Genomic DNA, 22,181 nt, shown 5'->3' on the forward strand with positions numbered 1-22,181 from the left:
TTGGGTATTTAAATGAGGATTTTACATGTATTACCGGCATTAAGTGCCCATGGAAAGACTCATTTCCCTCCACATTCATGTTTTTATGTTCTCCAACCTTGGCGCAATGTTGTTGAAAAAGCAGCACACATCTATGATTTGTAACACCTTTTCTGGAATATAAAATCGCAATCCAGAAGAGACACTTTAAGTAATTTCATGTTTTTCAAGTGTTGTGGTTGTACACATATTTTGTGAAGTGCATAAATGATTCTATTCATAATGTTGGGTTGATTCGACGGCGGAACCAATGTTTGCTCTGTACATGTTGTGGTGTGGGACGTTAATGATTGATGCACACTGCTACACTGTGTCACAGGAAAACAAGGTCCCTTTCAAGTTGGCAGTGTAACCACCCAAACAACTTTATTCACCCTTTGAGTGAATGCAGCCAATGAGGTAACCTAAAAGCAATCATTTTCTGTACTCTGACTATGATTTTGATATGACGCTTTTTGAAGTTATTATGCTAAACGTTAGCATGCTAATAGTTAGCCTGCTAATAGTTAGCCTGCTAGCACTTTATCAGGCCTATATGGTAAATATGTTTGTGCTGTATTATTTAGTTAAATGGAAAGTTATTTCAGTAGTAAATACATGTTTTATGTTCTCTGAGGATTATATTGTGTTGTATTGTACTTCCATCCATCCATCCATTTTCTACCGCTTATTCCCTTTTGGGGTCGCGGGGGGCGCCGGAGCCTATCTCAGCTACAATCGGGCGGAAGGCGGGGTGCACCCTGGACAAGTCGCCACCTCATCGCAGGTACTTTGTAATAAAGTCAAATACAAATAAGGCAACAAGAGAAGTATCCCACACTTCTCTTTTGTAAAGTAAATTTGTACGGCAGATATGGGCATCTACATCAACTATATGATTTGCCTGAGAAGCTAGACAGAACAAAATAATAATAAAATAAATAAATAAAACGACAACCTCCCGGCATGATGGACCGATGCACCACTGTCCTCTTGGGGGCGACCCAGAGTCGTATATACGGCTCTGGCATGACAACAACCTAATGTAAGGGCTCGTGCAAAGCCAACAGATCAAGCGTGTAGCTGTCATTTTTAAGGAAACTTATTTATTTGTTTTTCCATTTCATAATTTGCCTATTGAGACAGACTGCCGAGAAATATGATGAACATTTCCAAGCATTTACAAGCACTTCACCCCAAATTCAAGCATTTTTCAAACCTTGAAAACACAACATTAAAATCCAAGCATTTTCAAGGTTTTTAAAGGGGAACATTATCAATTTCAGAATGGTTAAAACCATTAAAAATCAGTTCCCAGTGGCTTATTATATTTTTCGAAGTTTTTTTCAAAATTTTACCCATCACGCAATATCCCTAAAAAAAGCTTCAAAGTGCCTGATTTTAACCATCGTTATATACACCTTTTCCTGTGACGTCACATAGTGAAACCAACACAAACAAACATGGCGGAAAGAACAGCAAGCTATAGCGACATTAGCTCGGCTTCAGACTCGGATTTCAGCGGCTTAAGCGATTCAACAGATTACGAATGTTGTCGGATGGTTGTAGTGTGGAGGCAGGTAGCGAAAACGAAATTGAAGAAGAAACTGAAGCTATTGAGCAATATCGGTTTGAACCGTATGCAAGCGAAACCGACGAAAACGACACGACAGCCAGCGACACGGGAGAAAGCGAGGACGAATTCGGCGATCGCCTTCTAACCAACGATTGCTATGTGTTTGTTTGGCATTAAAGGAAACTAACAACTATGAACTAGGTTTACAGCATATGAAATACATTTGGCAACAACATGCACTTTGAGAGTGCAGACAGCCCAATTTTCATCAATTAATATATTCTGGAGACATACCCTCATCCGCGCTGTTTTCCTGAAAGCTGATCTGTCCAGTTTTGGAGTTGATGTCAGCAGGCCAGGGAAGCTAGGGTTGATATTCTTCTCTTGATCATCTTCGGGACGGTGTGAGCCAAGACATCCAGGGGGGTTTAGCTCACTCGTCTGCGGGAACAAAGTGCCGCCATTGCTTGCCGTGCTAGCGAGGTCCTTTGTCCCTGAATTGCTCACACACTACGGCAGATTCAATGGGGGTCTGGCGGCAGATTTCTTTGACTTTATCGTTGGAAATGCATCTGCTTTGAGTGTCGCAGGATATCCACACATTCTTGCCATCTCTGTCGTAGCATAGCTTTCGTCGGTAAAGTGTGCGGAACAAACGTCCAATTTCTTGCCACTTCCGCATCTTTGGGCCACTGGTGCAACTTGAATCCGGCCCTGTTCGTGTTGTTACACACTCCGACGAGGCATGATGTCTCCAAGGTACGGAAAACAGTCGAAAAAACGGAAAATAACAGAGCTAATTTGACTTGGTGTATGAGAAAATGGCGGATTGCTTCCCGATGTGACGTCACAACGTGACGTCATCGCTCCGAGAGCGAATATTAGAAAGACGTTTTATTCGCCAAAATTCACCCATTTAGAGTTCGGCAATCGGTTAAAAAAAATATATGGTCTTTTTTTTCTGCAACATCAAGGTATATATTGACCCTTACATAGGTCTGGTGATAATGTTCCCCTTCAAGCACCCGTACAAACCCTGTTTTCCGCTCAATCGTGCGGTGTTCTACAGAAGAAAGTTGCCACGACAGAAGTTGACGTTTGTATCTTTGAGTAAAAGAACACGGACCTCTAATAAATAATTTCAGCTTGATACGATAGTGCGGGAGGAATTAAAAATGTTTTACATGTCTTCCACCCAGTGCTGCGTATCCTTTATTAAACGCAGTAAGCTATGCTAAAAAGTCTGGCAATTCCCCCCGGTGTATTGAAGCAGTGTGTTGAAAGGTTGACTTTTCCGCGTCTTTGCTTGAAAATCTTTGACCCTGTGCAAAGGTTTGCCGAGCCTTGTAATCTCTGCCTCTTTGCAAACTGCACCCACGTCAATACGATGAAAGGGCAATTACTCGTACAATAAATACTTCATGTTTCCTCTGTGGCGTCAATGGAAACAAGTAGCAAGAGTGTGTGTCAAGTGGGAGAGTATTATCGTATAACATGAAGTCGAATGATCATAAAACGAAACTTTTTGTTGTGTTTTATGACCAACGCGTTAATTCTCCTCCTCTTCCACTCAAAAGTCGTTAAATTGCATTCAAAGATTTCCTCGTTTAACCTCTCACAGTTTTGTCATTTCCATCTGACACATTTCTTTTGTCTCTGTGACTTTCTCTGTTTAATTAAGCAGAGTTAGTCTTGATTGATTGATTGATTGAAACTTGTATTAGTAGTTTGCACAGTGAAGTACATATTCCGTACAATTGACCACTAAATGGTAACACCCGAATAAGTTTTTCAACTTGTTTAAGTTGGGGTCCACTTACATTGATTCATGATACAGATATATACTATTTTCACAATACAGTCATCACACAAGATAATCATCACTGTATATAAATTGAATTATTTACATTATTTACAATCCGGGGTGTGGTTGGTTGGTATCAACACTTCAGTCATCAATAATTGCATCATCAGAGAAATTGACATTGGAACAGTGTAGGTCTGACTAGGTACATATGTACAGCAAGTATTGGACACAGAGAGAGAGATCAGAAATTATAAGAAAAAGTGACTACATTTGATTGTTTACATTTGATTATTTACAATCCGAAGAGGTATGATGATGAAGGGAGGGTGTTAGTTTAGGGTTGAAGTTGCCTGGAGGTGTTCTTTTAGTGCGGTTTTGAAGGAGGATAGAAATGCCTTTTCTTTTACACCTGTTGGGAGTGCATTCCACATTGATGTGGCATAGAAAGAGAATGAGTTAAGACCTTTGTTAGATCGGAATCTGGGTTTAACGTGGTTAGTGGAGCTCCCCCTGGTGTTGTGGTTATGGCGGTCATTTACGTTAAGGAAGTAGTTTGACATGTACTTCGGTATCAGGGAGGTGTAGCGGATTTTATAGACAAGGCTCAGTGCAAGTTGTTTTACTCTGTCCTCCACCCTGAGCCAGCCGGTAGGAGTGAGGTGTGATCTGGGGTGGAGGTCTAGAAGTAATCTGACTAGCATGTTCTGGGATGTTTGGAGTCTAGATTTGAGGGTTTTGGAGGTGCTAGGGTACCAGGAGGTGCATGCGTAATCGAAAAAGGGTTGAACGAGAGTTCCCGCCAGAATCTTCATGGTGCTTTTGTTGACCAGAGAGGAGATTCTATAGAGAAATCTCGTTCGTTGGTTGACCTTTTTGATTACCTTGGTTGCCATTTTATCACAGGAAAGATTAGCCTCTAGAATGGAACCTAGGTAGGTGACCTCATCCTTCCTGGCGATAACAATGTCACCCACTTTTATAGTGAAGTCACTGACTTTCTTAAGGTTGATGTGGGACCCAAACAGGATGGATTCCGTTTTACCTAAGTGTATGGATAGCTTGTTGTCAGCTAGCCAGGTGCAAGTTCTACAGAGTTCAGCACTGAGGATTTTCTCCACCTGTGACTTGCAAGGGCCGAGTCATCCGCAAACAAAAACAATTCACAGTCGTATGCTGATGACAAGTCGTTTATGTATACTAGGAACTGTAAAGGCCCCAATACACTGCCTTGGGGGACTCCACAGCTTACTGAGAGGGGGGGGGGGGGACACGGTGCCGTTCACCTCTACCACCCTCCAAGTAAGATTGCATCCAGCTCGATGAGGTTTTATCAAAGGCCTTCTGAAGGTCCAGCATGACCATGCCGCAGTATTTGCCCGCGTCCACCTCATGTTTGATGTGGTCGGTCAGATAGAGAAGGCATGCGTCAGTGGAGTGGTTAGTTCTGAAGCCGGATTGGAATTTGTACATGAGTTTATTAGTGGCAAGGTAACTATCGACCTGTTCATAAACTATTTTTTCCATTACTTTGGAAATGGAACTGAGAATAGAAACAGGTCGGTAGATTCTCTCCATTATGTGATTTTTACATGGCTTATAGGAGCTTTCTTCATTTGCTGGGATAGTTGGTCGAGCTACACTATATTGCCAAAAGTATTTGGCAACCCATCCAAATGATCAGAATCAGGTGTCCTAATCACTTGGCCTGGCCACATGGATGACAGAGTCTGGTGTGGCCTGCACAGAGTCCTGACCTGAACCCCATACAACACCTTTGGGTTCAATTAGAACGGAGACTGAGAGCCAGGACTTCTCGACCAACGTCAGTGTGTGACCTCATCAATGCGATTTTGGAAGATAGGTCGAAAATTCCTATAAACACACTTCGCAACCTTGTGGACAGCCTTCCCAGAAGCGTTGAAGCTGTAATAGCTGCAAAAGGTGGACCGACATCACATTGAACCCTATGGGTTAGGAATGGGATGGCACTTCAAGTTCATATGTGAGTCAAGGCAGGTGGCCAAATACTTTTGGCAATATAGTATATGTAAGAAAAGGGTAAGGTAGGGATGGACAGAGGGCGGGAGAGTGGGGGTGGAAATCCCCCCCTGGCCACCCTTCGGGGGCAGGTCACACTAAATATCAAATCAATACCCTCCGGCAAGGGGCGCTAACAAGGTCTGTCTAGTGTTGCGCTCTGCTCTAATGTCAGGGGACAAACGTGCAGGCTCCCACAGTTAGCCCATCAGACTTCAAATAGAGGTCTTGTGTGTGTGTGTGTGTGTGTGTGTGGGTGTGTGTGTGTGTGTGTGTGTGTGTGTGTGTGTGTGTGTGTGTGTGTGCTTTATACAGACAAGGCCTAATTCACATGACTTCAATATGTAGCTTTTCATTTCGCCCCTCAATTGACAGTTTATATTGAAAATACAGCACTAATGGTGTTTGCACCCCTGGATGGGAAATGAGCACTTACCGTATTTTACGGACCATAGGGCGCACTGCCGATGAATGGTCTATTTTTATCTTTTTTTATATATTAGGCGCACCGGATTATAGAGCGCATTAAAGGAGTCATAGTATTATTATTTTTTTATTCTAAATGTAAAACACTTCCTTGTGGTCTACATAACATGTAATGGTGGTTCTTTGGTCAAAATGTTGCATAGATGATGTTTTACAGATCATCTTCAAGCCGCTTTCTGACAGTCGCTTCAGGATGCGCCGTTATGTGGGCGGTCTTATTTACGTGGCTCACCTTCGGCAGCGTCTTCTCCCCGTCATCTTTGTTGTAGCGGTGTAGCGTGCAAGGACGGGTGTGGAAGAAGTGTCAAAAGATGGAGCTAACTGTTTTAATGACATTCAGACTTTACTTCAATCAATAACGGAGCAGCATCTTCTCATCCGGAAATAACAACACAGGAAACGTGTCCCGTGAAAAACCGACCGGAACTCTCTAATATCTGAAGTTACTTGGGTGAATAATGTAAACTCACTACACCGGTATGTTTTAGTGCTTTCATGGCGAGTTTACTGACAGATATAAGTAAGAACTTTACACTACTTTGTATTAGAAATGGCAACAGCGGAGGATGAATATCCCATACGAAGAAGATAGAGGAAAAAGAAGAAGCTCATCAACTTGCGGACGCGCACAATTTTTCAGGACTTATGCAGATCCCAAATACAGATCAGCAGGTACTAGAAGGTAAGAAAAGTTGCTTTTGCATAATGCAAAACAAAACGCTAGATAATATGTCTTACCTTATACACACACCATAATAATAATTGTATGTTTAATATGCAGACATTTCTTCAAGCGGTGCGGCTCCATAGCTTATCAAAGTCGTAGTAAAAAATTTTGATAGATTTTCAAAAGCCGTGTGTAATGTTTTATATTTTCAATGGAACATTTAAAATGTTGGTGTTGTTTACTTGGGACATATTGCAATCACTTATCTGTTATGTTTGACTGCCATCTGTGGTCACACTTATCATTACACCATGTACCAAATAAAATAGCTCCGAGGTGAGTAAGCTCAACCAAACATATTCCTTACATTCGGCGCACTGTCGAATTTTGAGAGAAAAAAAATAATATTTTAAGTGCACTTTGTAGTCCGGAAAATATGGTAATCTGAAAAAATCTGGAACAAAAACAACATCAAGACACACAGACTTAAAGGGGAACTGGACTTTTTTTGTTCACAATCATTATGAGAGACAAGAAGACAAAATTTTTAGTTTTTTTCCCGGTTTCAAACGTGTAAAAATTGTCTCGTTCCAGGCTGGCTAGAAATGAAGCTAATGGAAGCAATCCATTCCACCTCTAGATCACTTTAAAAATGCATTAAAAAAAACCATCAACAATACTTCATGTGCGCTATGTAACCTATATAATAATAGCCAAGCGGTAGCAACATTTTTCTAGCGTAGTAACACATCGCCTTGCTATGGTATTAGCCGTAAAAGCTAACTATGGCAAGAGATAAGCTAGCTTCTACGTCAACACGAAACGCTTTTGAGTTTGTAACGCACAACACTGCGATATGACACCAATGTGTACTGTGTGAAAAAAAATGAACAATCATATTACAGTATCCGTAAAGTATTAGCCCACATTTCATGTTTTGTTTGTACACAGCTAGCTCAACAGCGTATGTACTGTGGTTGTACTAACATGCATGACGCGCTGCGTGTATCAGTATCGATAATAAAGTGACAGTTGTTCATCTGGTCCAGCTGGCCAAGGACGTTCACTGTTGATTTGGGTAAGCAATCAATTTATGTCGAAATAGCTTGTCTCCAATTTCCATAATGGGAATTGGTGAATTTTTCCTCTTATCAACACTCCTTATGTGAGACAAGACCAAATGTCTTTCTCCTTTCTGTGTGTGCTAAATAGTAAAACACTGCTAGCAAGAGGTGGCTATCAATGCAGGTACAGTATGGAAGAGATTCCTACGGCCCAATTCCTGGGTGAATCTTGCGTGAGAGGAAGAGGTGGGGGTTATTAATTTTGCAACGCAGTCTGCTGACAATGATGGAAATCGCCACTCTTTGTTGCAACTGACGGTGTGGTCAAAGTTGGAATTGCCACAAAACATATTTGAAAATATTCAACTCCCTCCTGCCATCTGGCAGCTAAAGTGAATAGTGCATTCCCCCAATTCGTCACGTTTCATGTGTCAGGTAAACCGCTAGGAATGGGGCCAAATGAATCTCCTTCCCTACTGTAATAGGGATACGATTTATTCCACCTGTAAGCCCTCTAAAATGATCCATAAACCAACAACACTTTATATACATGCTGTAAGTATATATATATATATATATATATATATATATATATATATATATATATATATATATATATATATATATATATATATGTATAGCATCCCGGAAGAGTTAGTGCTGCAAGGGGTTCTGGGTATTTGTTCTGTTGGGTTTATGGTGTGTTACGGTGCGTATGTTCTCCCGAAATGTGTTCGTCATTCTTGTTTGGTGTGGGTTCACAGTGTGGCGCATATTTGTAACAGTGTTAAAGTTGTTTATACGGCCACCATCAATGTGACCTGTATGGCTGTTGACCAAGTATGGTTGCATTTGTCAGGCTTGTCCCTGACAGTTTGACTGTGTTTTAGTTTTCCCTCTGCGTTTGTCTTAGTTTTCTGTCAGCGCTTTTATTGTGTCTTCATTTCCTGATTGTCTCCCTGAGTGCTGCTTCCCCTCAGCTGTGGCTGATTGGCACCTGGCCACACCTGGTGTCAATCAGCCAGCTGCTATTTAAACCTGCCTTCCCCTCCAGTCAGTGCTGGATTATTGTCATTGTCGCTAATACTTGTTGTCACTGCTACCTGTCATAATACTTGTCGTTGTAGCTCTGTCTACTTTTGTTCACTCTGCTCTTGTCATAGTTCCTTCGTGTCACAGTAAGTGTTTTTGCTTTTTGTCGACAGTTAGCCTTTGTGCTATTTTAGTTCATAGCCAAGTTTGTTCTCCGCCTTGTGCGCGCCTTTTGTTTGTACCCTTTTGTTTGTTTTTTTGCCATAGTGTTAAATTAAATCATGTTTTCCCGCACAATGCCTTCCGCCTTCTCTGCATCTTGGGGTTCGTCACCAACAAAATGTGACAGTATTCACTTGTGTGTGTGTGTGTAAAAGCTGCATATAGTGTATGACTGGGCCGGCACGCTGTTTGTATGGAGGAAAAGCGGAAGTGACGACAGGTTGTAGAGGACGCCTAATGCAGTGCCGTTAAGGCACGCCCCCAATAATGTTGTCTGGGTGGAAATCGGGAGAATGGTTGCCCCGGGAGATTTTCGGGTAGGGCACTGAAATTCGGGAGTCTCTCGGGAAAATCGGGAGGTTGAAACCGATACCGATAATTTCCGATATTACATTTTAAAGCATTTATCGACATATCTAATTTTGGTGATTTAACCCAAAATTCCAACCCTTGGAGGGCTGAGTGCCAAGCAGGGAGGTAATGGCTCCCATTTTTATAGTCTTTTAAAGCAGATACAGCTCTCATGGGCTCTCGCTCCTCCGCTAGTCTGTACTTCCCGTACTGAAAAGCAAAAGGTTTTTAAATGGAGCGTTCATACAGGTGTTTCAGATTCAGTTTCTCCCTCAGATTGCATCCCGTTTCTCTCGGAAAAAATAAAAACCTGCTTGAATATTTACTGGTAGAAGAGTAGTAGAAACATTTTCAATACATGTGCACGTACACATTCACATACAAATACATATTTTTCCCCCATCTGCTAGTTGATTTGCCTGAGCTCTGGACAAGTGTGCATTTGTTGTGCAATCTCAGAGACAGCATGCAGATGAGTATGGCAATTTGTGTGTGCTTTCAATTTTTCGTTAGCTTTTTTTCCAATTTCTGAAACCCAGAAGGGATAAAGGCGAGCTCTGATTTGACAGAAAAATAGTGTGAGTTTGTCCAGGTTAATTAGACTTAGACTTCTTTGTATTGTCATTCATATTTGAACTTTACAGTACAGATAAGAACAACATTTTGTTGCATTAGCTCGTGGCCGTGCAGGATAAACACTGCAAAAATTCAGTGTTCAAAAACAAAAACAAAAAATGCAAAAAATTAGGGGTATTTTATTTGAACTAAGCAAAATTATCTGCCAATAGAACAAGAAAATTTGGCTTGTCAAAACTTTCCAAAACAAGTAAAATCAGCTAACCTCAATGAATCCAAAAATACCTTAAAATAAGTATATTCTCACTCATAACAACTGTACTACTATATGAGTACGCATTTTCTATTGTTTCTTTGAAAATAAAACAGCAAATTCCATTTGGTTGTCATCTGTTTTAAAGGCCTACTGAAATGTGATTTTCTTATTTAAACGGGGATAGCAGGTCCATTCTATGTGTCATACTTGATCATATTGCGATATTGTCATATTTTTGCTGAAAGGATTTAGTAGAGAACATCGACGATAAAGTTAGTAACTTTTGGTCGCTGATAAAAAAGCCTTGCCTGTACCGGAAGTAGCAGACGAGTATCGTGACGTCACAGGTTGTGGAGCTCCTCACATCCGCACATTGTTTACAATCATGGCCACCAGCAGCGAGAGCGATTCGGACCGAGAAAGCGACGATTTCCCCATTAATTTGAGCGAGAATGAAAGATTTGTGGATGAGGAAAGTGAGAGTGAAGGACTAGAGGGCAGTGGGAGCGATTCAGATAGGGAAGATGCAGTGAGAGGCGGGTGAGACCTGATATTCAGCTGGGAATGACTAAAACAGTAAATAAACACAAGACATATATATACTCTATTAGCCACAACACAACCAGGCTTATATTTAATATGCCACAAATTAATCCCGCATAACAAACACCTCCCCCCTCCCGTCCATATAACCCGCCAATACAACTCAAACACCTGCACAACACACTCAATCCCACAGCCCAAAGTACCGTTCACCTCCCCAAAGTTCATACAGCACATATATTTCCCCAAAGTTACGTACGTGACATGCACATAGCGGCACGCACGTACGGGTAAGCGATCAAATGTTTGGAAGCGTACTCACGGTATCGTTTCTGCGTATCCAACTCAAAGTCCTCCTGGTAAGAGTCTCTGTTGTCCCAGTTCTCCACAGGCCAATGGTAAAGCTTGTCTGTCATCTTTCGGGAATGTAAACAATGAAACACCGGCCGTGTTTGTGTTGCTGAAGTCGGCCGCAACACACCGCTTCCCACCTACAGCTTTCTTCTTTGCTGTCTCCATTGTTCATTGAACAAATTGCAAAAGATTCACCAACACAGATGTCCAGAATACTGTGGAATTTTGCGATGAAACAGAAGACTTAATAGCTGGCCACCATGCTGTCTCAAAATGTCCGCTACAATCCGCGACGTCACGCGCTGACGTCATCATACCGAGACGTTTTCAGCAGGATATTTCGCGCGAAATTTAAAATTACACTTTAGTAAACTAACCCGGCCGTATTGGCATGTGTTGCAATGTTAAGATTTCATCATTGATATATAAACTATCAGACTGCGTGGTCGGTAGTAGTGGGTTCCAGTAGGCCTTTAATATGAGTAGGCCTTTAATATGAGACCCAATTGTGTCAAAGTCATGAATTTTTTTTTCATGCTTGAAATAAGAAATGATTACTTTAAAAAAGTAGTTTTATACTTGTGAGTGTTAATGACAGAGCTTTGCAACAGTTGATATTCTAGTTTCAAGCATGTTCTACTCAATATAGGTCATAAAATCTCAGCAACAAGCTGTAATATCTTACTGAGATCATTTAGGACCAAAACCCTTAAAACAAGTAAAACACTCTAACACAGTGGTTTAACCTGGGTTCGATCGAACCCTAGGGGTTCGGTGAGTCGGCCTCAGGGGTTCGGCGGACCCTCCGCCGCGGAGGTCGAGACACACCCGGCTCATCGTGTAAATAAAAACTTCTCCCTATCGGCTTATTATGGATACGGCAACAGCAGAAGTCACACTGATTGGCAGGTGTGTAATTTGTTGTGAGTTCATGCACTGTTGGTTTTGTTCTTTGAACAAGGTGATGTTCATGCATGGTTCATGTTGTGCACCGGTAAAAAAACATATAACTTTGTCTTGAATTTGAAAATATATACAGGTAAAAGCCAGTAAATTAGAATATTTTGAAAAACTTGATTTATTTCAGTAATTGCATTCAAAAGGTGTAACTTGTACATTATATTTATTCATTGCACACAGACTGATGCATTCAAATGTTTATTTCATTTAATTTTGATGATTTGAAGTGGCAACAAATGAAAATCCAAAATTCCGTGTGTCACAAAATTAGAATATTACTTAAGGCTAATACAAAAAAGGGATTTTTAGAAATGTTGGCCAACTGAAAAGTATGAAAATGAAAAATATGAGCATGTACAATACTCAATACTTGGTTAGAGCTCCTTTTGCTTCAATTACTGCGTTAATGCGGCGTGGCATGGAGTCGATGAGTTTCTGGCTCTGCTCAGGTGTTATGAGAGCCCAGGTTGCTCTGATAGTGGCCTTCAACTCTTCTGCGTTTTTGGGTCTGGCATTCTGCATCTTCCTTTTCACAATACCCCACAGATTTTCTATGGGGCTAAGGTCAGGGGAGTTGGCGGGCCAATTTAGAACAGAAATACCATGGTCCGTAAACCAGGCACGGGTAGATTTTGCGCTGTGTGCAGGCGCCAAGTCCTGTTGGAACTTGAAATCTCCATCTCCATAGAGCAGGTCAGCAGCAGGAAGCATGAAGTGCTCTAAAACTTGCTGGTAGACGGCTGCGTTGACCCTGGATCTCAGGAAACAGAGTGGACCGACACCAGCTGGACTGCTGCTGAGTGGTCCAAAGTCATGTTTTCTGACGAAAGCAAATTTTGCATTTCCTTTGGAAATCGAGGTCCCAGAGTCTGGAGGAAGACAGGAGAGGCACAGGATCCACGTTGCCTGAAGTCTAGTGTAAAGTTTCCACCATCAGTGATGGTTTGGGGTGCCATGTCATCTGCTGGTGTCGGTCCACTCTGTTTCCTGAGATCCAGGGTCAACGCAGCCGTCTACCAGCAAGTTTTAGAGCACTTCATGCTTCCTGCTGCTGACCTGCTCTATGGAGATGGAGATTTCAAGTTCCAACAGGACTTGGCGCCTGCACACAGCGCAAAATCTACCCGTGCCTGGTTTACGGACCATGGTATTTCTGTTCTAAATTGGCCCGCCAACTCCCCTGACCTTAGCCCCATAGAAAATCTGTGGGGTATTGTGAAAAGGAAGATGCAGAATGCCAGACCCAAAAACGCAGAAGAGTTGAAGGCCACTATCAGAGCAACCTGGGCTCTCATAACACCTGAGCAGTGCCAGAAACTCATCCACTCCATGCCACGCCGCATTAACGCAGTAATTGAGGCAAAAGGAGCTCCAACCAAGTATTGAGTATTGTACATGCTCATATTTTTCATCTTCATACTTTTCAGTTGGCCAACATTTCTAAAAATCCCTTTTTTGTACTAGCCTTAAGTAATATTCTAATTTTGTGACACACGGAATTTTGGATTTTCATTTGTTGCCACTTCAAATCATCAAAATTAAATGAAATAAACATTTGAATGCATCAGTCTGTGTGCAATGAATATATATAATGTACAAGTTACACCTTTTGAATGCAATTACTGAAATAAATCAAGTTTTTCAAAATATTCTAATTTACTGGCTTTTACCTGTATATATATATATTTCACTAAAGAAGGGTTCGGTGAATGCGCATATGAAACTGGTGGGGTTCGGTACCTCCAACAAGGTTAAGAACCACTGCTCTAACATAAAATCTGCTTAGTGAGAAAAATTATCTTATGAGACAGAAAATAAGCATACATCACCCTTATTTGAAATATTTAATCTTACTTGGATTTCAGTTTTTGCAGTGAAAGAGCAATATGTTTTGTTTTTTGAGCGTTTGCATTTACAAAAGAAGGTGCAGCTATAAATGCATTACTGTACAAATAAATATATGGCACTTTTGCATACGCATCCACGTTTATGGATGTGTGTTATATTGTCTTTATAGTCCAGCGAGTTAATCCGTTTTTTGGGGGGAGTGCAAAACTCCCTTCTGTACGGCATTATCTTGAAAACTTCAAGTTTTGTTTGACACAACTTGAGTGTCCATGAATTATGGATGTGGCAAATGTCACATAATGCCACTGACCCGCACTTACTGCAAGCAAGCAACACCATGATTTACTTTTTTGTCAACTCTTATAAAATATCCACTGTTGTTTGTTACCCTTTTTTTGACCTGTCGGTTTTCTCCTGGATCTCCTTCACTTTGACTCCCTGCCTCAGGCCCTTGACGTTCCTGCGTGCCATTAACATATTTACAACAGGCAACAGTGTATATAGCAGGGGTGAGCCGTCAGGGCCAGCAAGGCTTTCTCTGCTGGCCTAACATTACCAGAAATCATGATCATAATTAAAGGCCTACTGAAACCCACTACTACCGACCACGCAGTCTGATAGTTTATATATCAATGATGAAATCTTAACATTGCAACACATGCCAATACGGCCGGGTTAGCTTACTAAAGTGCAATTTTAAATTTTGCGCAAAATATCCTGCTGAAAACGTCTCGGTATGATGACGTCAGCGCGTGACGTCACGTATTGTAGAGGACATTTTGGGACAGCATGGTGTCCAGCTATTAAGTCTTCTGTTTCATCGCAAAATTCCACAGTATTCTGGACATCTGTGTTGGTGAATCTTTTGCAATTTGTTCAATGAACAATGGAGACAGCAAGGAAGAAAGCTGTAGGTGGGAAGCGGTGTATTGCGGCCGACTGCAGAAACACAAACACAGCCATTGTTTACATTCCCGGAAGATGACAGTCAAGCTTTACCATTGGCCTGTGGAGAACTGGGACAACAGAGACTCTTACCAGGAGGACTTTGAGTTGGATGCGCAGACGCGGTACCGTGAGTACGCACGCAGCTGCAGCTTCCAAACTTTTGATCGCTTGCCCGTACGTGCGTGCCGCTATGTACATGTTACGTACGTAACTTTGGGGACTTTGAGGAAATATATGTGCTGTATGAACTTTGGGGAGGTGAACGGTACTTTGGGCTGTGGGATTGAGTGTGTTGTGTAGGTGTTTGAGTTGTATTGGCGGGTTACATGGACGGGAGGGGGGAGGTGTTTGTTATGCGGGATTAATTTGTGGCATATTAAATATAAGCCTGGTTGTGTTGTGGCTAATTGTGTTTATTTACTGTTTTAGTCATTCCCAGCTGAATATCAGGTCCCACCCGCCTCTCACAGCATCTTCCCTATCTAAATCGCTCCAACTGCCCTCTAGTCCTTCACTCTCACTTTCCACATCCACAAATCTTTCATCTTCGCTCAAATTAATGGGTAAATCGTCGCTTTCTCGGTCCGAATAGCTCTCGCTGCTGGTGGCCATGATTGTAAACAATGTGCAGATGTGAGGAGCTCCACAACCTGTGACGTCACGCTACTCGTCTGCTACTTCCGGTACAGGCAAGGCTTTTTTATCAGCGACCAAAAGTTGCGAACTTTATCGTCGATGTTCTCTACTAAATCCTTTCAGCAAAAATATGGCAATATTGCGAAATGATCAAGTATGACACATAGAATGGACCTGCTATCCCCGTTTAAATAAGAAAATCGCATTTCAGTAGGCCTTTAAAGATACAATTAATTTTTATTTTCTTTCCCTAAATATCTAAATGTATTCATATTCTCTTCATGTCATATTATTCTTCATGTCGTTTTAGTTTGTATCCAATCACAATTCAGTTAGCTTATGTTGCCATGCTGTACGAAATCTGCCAGGGGCCTTCAGAATCAACAATGCAGGCGTCTATGGGCTGTAAGTGAACGGGGACATACAGTTGATAGACAGTTGCGATAGTCAATCAGATCACGAGTTGTTGTCAGTAAGGCCTTCTCGCTGGCCTAAGGTTGAACGTGGCATTTATGCGTCCTGTTGATTGGATGCTCATCGGGACCGTTAGCGGATGCATTTGAGAACACATACAGTTGATAGGACTGAATTCAAAGTCTCCCTACTAACCCACCAGTGCCTCCATGGAAATGCCCCCCTTTACCTCAAAGAACTACTCACCCCCAAATCCTCCACACGACACCTCCGCTCCGGACAGACTAACCTCCTCCAACCTCTGAGGACAAAGCTACGCCGCTCACAGTCTGTGGAACCTTCTCCCTGACCACCTGAGGGAACCACAGACTGTGGATGCTTTTATAAAAGGCTTAAAAACCCTTCTTTTTAAAAAAGCCTTTTTTTAGATACATGCATACTAGTTTTAGCTATTTGGCTTTTCTATTTTTTTTTATTTTTTTATTTTTTATTATCTTTTTATTTTTATTCTTTTTTTTATACACTTTAGCACTTTGAGGTTGTTTACTCAATGTAAAGTGCTTTTTACAAATCAAATTTATTATTATTATTATAATTATTAGACAATTGCGGTAGCCAGTCAGATCACAAGTTGTTGACAGTAGCTAAGTATCTAAGTAGCCTGATGATAACGAGACTGTGATTGGATACTCACTTGTCGTTCCAAAGTGAGTATCCATTCACAAGTTTCAATTTAGCAGGAAGCGGGAAGTGTTGCGCGGTAGCCAGACCAGGATAGCAGAGAAGGAGAACAAAACGTTGATTAGGTGGCAGATATATATTTGTAAGGCCATTTTCAAGAAGGATATTTAAAGAGAAACTACATCTTGTGAGACGATGTCGGCCAACCCCGGAAGCTAGCTCAGCTGTTCTGGCGATGAAATGGGGAAACGCCGCGCCATTTCCACTCGAATAAGTCGACGACGAGGGGTACCACTGGCTTATATGGCGTCGAAAAGGTTAGATAAATTGTGAGTTCAAATATATTATTTTTCCACTTTTAATATGTTTTTTGCTATTTTAATTTTGACAGTACCACATAAGACATGTTTTAATTGCTGATGCGTTTTAATTGTTTTTTTAAATGCGCCAGAAAATAACCAGTTTTGTACATTGCACAATAGGACGTAAATGTGTTCCTGTATCGTATTTCTCCTGCAATGGTCATGTGGTGACATCAATTCTGGTAATTTGAGAGGTAATCATTGAAGTCGGACATTACTGTACATAGTAAGAGCTATATTGATGCATGGTTGGTTATGGTTTGAATTTATATCCAACAATTGCGAGAACGACTTTTTACTGTCAATATCGGCTGCTAAGTTTCATTTGTTTATGTTTTCTGCTGGAGGTGTGCCTTGGGATTTTTTCAATGGGAAAAAATGTGCCTTGGCTCAAAAATGGTTGACAAACACTGACATAGAATATGTTGACCACTTCACCCATCTTGGAAGTAACATCTCAAGTACACATACTTGCCAACCCTCCCGGATTTTCCGGGAGACTCCCGAAATTCAGCGCCTCTCCCGAAAACCTCCCGGGACAAATTTTCTCCCGAAAATCTCCCGAAATTCAGGCGGACCTGAGTGACGTGTCGACTGCCTGTTTTCACGTCCGCTTTCCCACAATATAAACAGTGTGCCTGCCCAATCACGTTATAACTGTAGAATGATCGAGGGCGAGTTCTTGGTTTCTTATGTGGGTTTATTGTTAGGCAGTTTCATTAACGTCCTCGCAGCGCGGCAACAACACACAACTACAGCAGTCATGTTTTCGTCTACCGTAAAGCAGTTTGTCTGCCGTAAACAGCAATGTTGTGACACTCGTAAACAGGACAATACTGCCATCTACTGTACATGCATTTATGACATTAACATCTACGGCTTTTGGAGAGTGCAGTGCACAACTGCGCACACATGAAGGAGACGAAGCAGGATGCATCATCAGAGAGGGTGTTCAGCATGGTTAGAAAAATAGTGACAGAGAATAGAACAAAGATGGACAATTCAACCCTTAACTCAACAATGAGTAGATGGGTGTTATGTGTGTGTATATGTGTAAATAAATGAACACTGAAATTCAAGTATACCAACAGCAACCTACGCCTGTGAGACGTGGATGAAGACAGGCAGTATCACGAACAAGCTGGAAAAAACTACACACTGTATATCACGGGTCCTTACGTTTTATTACTGGTTGTGGAAATCTTGTCCACCACTGTACTCTGTATTCAAAGGCAAACTGTCCATTTTTAACTGCCCGATAGATAGTTGTTATATGTAAATGTATTCTTGGACTTGTCCCTACCTATCTGTGTTCCTTTGTGTGTAGAGACTCCAGTCATTACAGCCTACGCTCACAGGATGTCCTCCACATGTTGGTTCCTAGAGCCAACACAGAACTTGGTAAAACAGCCTTCAATTATGCTGCTCCCTGGTCATGGAATGACATCCAGAAAAATCTGAAGCTAACAGAATTGATCACTTCGGGAGAGTTAAAGTCCTATTTAAAAGATCAAGAAACCAGATCTCTTGGGAAATGTACTTACTTTTAAATTGAATTATTACTTAATCGTTTTAAATTATTTTTGATCTGTTGTGGTATGACTGCTGTTGTCCTGTTGTATTGTCTTGCTGTAATTATTATTGCAACTTTGTTTGTGCTGGCCTTTTTGTCAGGTCGATCTTGAAAAAGAGATTTTAATGTCAATGAGTCTTTACCTGGTTAAATTAAGGACATTGATTGTTTGATTGGATGTCTTCCACCGACGATGCCTCAGATCCATCCTGAAGATCTCCTGGATAGACCACATTTCCAACGAGGAGGTGATGAGAAGGGCAGGTGTAGCAACTCTGTCTGATATTGTCTCCGAAAGGAGAAGGAGAATGATGGGGCACTTACTACGACTGCCAAGAGAGACCAGCAAGTGTGGCAATGGACTGGATGCCAGAAGGTGGAATAAGGCAGAAGACGTGGAGACAGACAACCAACTAAGACCTAAGAGAGATGGGTGTCATGATCCGTTACCCGGATCATGACTTGATTTATGTCGATAATGTTTCTGTTTTAGTCTGTTTCCTGGGTGCTGCCGGAGGCAGATATTTACATATATCCGAATTTAAGTGTTACTTCTTTTATTTCATAGTCATATTTGAAAACAGCTCGTGTTTTTCCATTTGTTCTCTTTCTGTTAGTCTGCAAGTAAACTCTGTGTGTTAACCTTGAAGCTTTGGAATGTAAGAAAGAGAGATAATGTGCATGTATTTTGACTAGAGAGACTTAAGAGGGGAGAGGGTTTTGTCGGGAGGACAGACCATCTTAGCGGGGCGATTGAATGTTCTATGCTGGACTGGTGTCAATGTATATCTGCAAAGCTTTGCAAATATATTACAAAATACCTATTCTGTCTCTGGTGGTTTTTCAACTCAGCTTTAAGTGTCGTAAAGAGCTTGGGAGCAACTTGTGACTTGAATTCCCTGGGAGGAACAACCGGTCCAAAACGCAACAGAAAAGTTGCCTGGGTGCACACTCTTTCCCTGTTTACTGTTGGTTTCCATGGGCACTGATTCTCCTCACCTGTCTTAGTTAATTAGTGTTCCCACCAGGTGTTTTGGTTAATCACTCCCCTTTATAGTTTCCTGTCACCCAGCAGTAGTTGCTGGGTCAGTGTTTGCAATTGGCAGCAGTTACGTTCTCCTGGTTTTTCTCCTCGCTCTAGGGATTTTTGTACCTCCTAGCTTTCCTCGTTTTTTCACCCTTGGTGACATTTTGGTTTTGTTTGGCTCCACGCTTGCTAGCGTCCTCAGTTTTGTATTTTTGTTAAAATACTTAATCTTACCTCCACGCTACTCCTGCTTGTCTTCTGTATTGGAAGGAATGCTACCAGCGCAGCAATGCGTCCCCGAAGACGTAACAATGGGTGTCAGCTGGCACGAAGCAAGAAGAGCCGCCAGAGACCGGATAAAACGGAGGGCACTCGTCGGCCAATGTTCCAGTACGGGAGGAACTAAGTCTAAGTAAGTAAGATGAACATTTTTGCCAAGCTTATAAAAAACATATATTTAATCTTGGACTCGGCAACCTTTGTTCCAAATCCAGAAACAATGGACTCCGATTTTTGAGGTTTCGATTTAGAAACCTTAAAAATCGGAATCAATACATTGATTGGACATTTTAAAATTAAAATTTTGGAGTTTGACCCAAAGTTTGGGTAAATATCGAGCCTTCAGCGCTCCTGACCAGACCTCATTCACTTTTCTGGGTTGTCAAAGAAGACGCATTGGGTCAATCTCTCTGCTAACCAGCTTAATGAAATCGCATCAACAGCGCTGATTCCCAGTCTGACTTCAGTGGTTCTAGCAGAGTGCAAGCTATTTTAGCCGCAAATTGAACCCCCTTTTTCTGGTTAGCTGCACCTGATTGAAAGGTTTGGCTCAAGCTCTTTGGTTGTCGCCGCTCGTTGTAACGTCGTCATCGTTGACAGGAGCGCAAATTGGTATTGTTTGTCCACTCCGTTCTACGTCCTGCATGTTGTACACCCTGACACAACAGTTTAGCTTATTTTCAGTCGATCTGCAGTTGCCTGAGGGTGGGAATGTTCACAGTGCATCTGGAAAGTATTCACAGCGCTCTACTTTTTCCACATTTTCTTATGTGACAGCCTTATTCCAAAATGGAATAAATTATTTTTTGTTCTCAAAATTTTACAGACAAAAATTTTTTTTTTTTTTTTTTTATATAAGAAACTAAAAAAATCCCATGTACAAAACCCAAAACAAGGTTGTGTAAATGGTAAATAAAAACAGAATACAATGATTTGCTAATCCCTTTCAACCTATATTCAATTGAATAAACTGCAAAGACAAGATACTTAACGTTCGAACTGGTAAACGTTGTTAATTTTTGCAAATATTAGCTCATTTCGAATTAGATGCCTGCAACATGTTTCAAAAAAGCTGGCACAAGTGGCAAAAAAGACTGAGAAAGTTGAGGAATGCACATAAAATACTTTTTTGGAACATCCGACAGGTGAACAAGCTAATTGGGAACAGGTGGGTGCCATGATTGGGTAAAAAAAGCAGCTTCCATGAAATGCTTAGTCATTCACAAACAAGGATGGGGCGAGAGTCACCACTTTGTGAACAAATGCGCGAGCTAATTGTTGAACAGTTTAAGAACAACATTTCTCAACGAGCTATTGCAAGGATTTTAGGGATTTCGCCATCTATGGTCCGTAATATCATCAAAAGGTTCAGGGTTCAAGGTTTCACCCCTGTCAGTAACTACAGTTGGTCGCTACATCTGTAAGTACAAGTTAAAACTTTACTATGCAAAGTGAAAGCCATTTATCAACAACACCCAGAAACGCCGCCGGCTTCGCTGGACTGGAGCTCATCTAAGATGGACTGATGCAAAGTGGAAAAGTGTTCTGTGGTCTGACGAGTCCACATTTCAAATTGTTTTTGGAAACTGTGGACATTGTGTCCTCCAGACCAAAGAGGAAAATACTGTTATAGGCGCAATGTTCAAAAGCCAGCATCTGTGATGGTATGGGGGTGTATTAGTGCCTAAGGCATGGGTAATTGCACATCTGTGAAAGCACCATTAATGCTGAAAGGTAAATAGAGGTTTTGGAGCAACATATGTTGCGATCAGTGACGTGCAGTCACTAGAGGCAGGTGAGGCGGGGCCTCACCTTCCATCATGGAAAGAAAAAAAATGTAAAAAGAAAAAAAATGTATTAAATTGTTAAATGCATCCAGTGATTATACTATAAAGTTATTTTCCATTTAACTTCACCAGTTTTAGATTATTTTTATTTAAAATCGCTGAATTTTCACATTTGCCGTTCAAATACTGAGAAAAGACGGTGCGGTGAACAGCAGCCAGTTGATTGCGGACTCGGCTAACTGCTGGCCTGCTGTGCAGTGAGACCGTATTGCTATATGAACTATATTATACATTTCCATAGTTTAGTTAGCTGAGGTATATAATGTACAGTGTATTTTGTCAACAACTGTATGTGTGTAACGTATTTCTTGTGCTGAGCGATCATAAAACGGCTGCAAAAGACGCACTGGCTGAGGCTCGCAGTAATCCCGCCTCCTGCACCCCCGCCGTAGAATGCACCCACTGACGGGAGTGTTATATCAACTAAAGCCCACACTTAAACTTTCCACGTGCAAAATTGAATCTATTTAAAAAAGTTATTTCATAAGAAGCCAAAAAGTGCAAAAACAATAATGTTTGTGTTGGAGGAGTTGTGAATGACTGCAGGGACACAACATTAGGTACACCTGCAGACTGCAAGTGTACCTAATTCACAACTCCTCCAACACGAACATTAT

At 41.4% G+C, this 22,181-nt stretch overlaps 1 long non-coding RNA gene across 1 annotated transcript in view; it reads left to right on the forward strand.

Annotated features, from left to right (window-relative positions):
* The first annotated feature begins 323 nt into the window (after nt 1–323).
* LOC133576356 (uncharacterized) overlaps nt 324–22,181 on the forward strand; it is a 62,235-nt gene continuing 40,377 nt past the window's right edge. The window contains exons 1-2 of the long non-coding RNA XR_009811624.2: nt 324–438; nt 19,709–19,850. This is a non-coding gene — a long non-coding RNA (uncharacterized lncRNA). The remainder of the gene's footprint in view (nt 439–19,708; nt 19,851–22,181) is intronic.

This window comes from Nerophis lumbriciformis, linkage group LG03, assembly GCF_033978685.3.
Source record: "Nerophis lumbriciformis linkage group LG03, RoL_Nlum_v2.1, whole genome shotgun sequence".
NCBI lineage: Eukaryota > Metazoa > Chordata > Actinopteri > Syngnathiformes > Syngnathidae > Nerophis > Nerophis lumbriciformis.